We start from the raw sequence: 624 nt of genomic DNA on the forward strand, positions 1-624 counted from the left end.
ACTGTATTTGATTCGAGATATCGAACCGTTAGATACGTAGAATTTGATGATCGATTTGCGATGTTATTTTATTCAGATTTTTGCGCATCGACGAAATAACTGCTGCTGCTGCTGGGAATATGCCCATCGCCTTTATGAATAGATTCATGCCCCACACGACATTTGTCGTGATACGCTGCCCACTGACTTTGATGGATTCCCTCTCGGCACTATATCCATCCCGGCCGAAAACGAGAAAACCGTACGGTACTTAATGTTTTTGATGGAGCGGATTTCTCGTGGGACGACGGGGTCTCCATAAATATGACACGAACGAGAATGTTCACGTTTTGGAATGAAGAAACAACAAGAGAAAAAGTGTACAGTACAATATCGTCTTGATATTTTTAGACTTTGCGTCACTGCGTAATGCATATAACGATATGAACGAATGCTTCTCATTTGCAAACGGATCAGAAAAGGTTCGAGGACACACTCAAGTTGAATGCGTTCCAATTCATTCAGTGTTTATACAATCCGTTATTTCTTATTTCTTTGTAAATATTAGCTTCACTTGAAACTTTTTGTATAAGCAGACAGCAGATCGTCCGATAAAAAAAAAAAAAAATGAAATAAAAGTCGAAA

The sequence above is a fragment of the Daphnia pulicaria genome, chromosome 3 (genome assembly GCF_021234035.1).
Source record: "Daphnia pulicaria isolate SC F1-1A chromosome 3, SC_F0-13Bv2, whole genome shotgun sequence".
Taxonomy (NCBI): Eukaryota; Metazoa; Arthropoda; class Branchiopoda; order Diplostraca; family Daphniidae; genus Daphnia; species Daphnia pulicaria.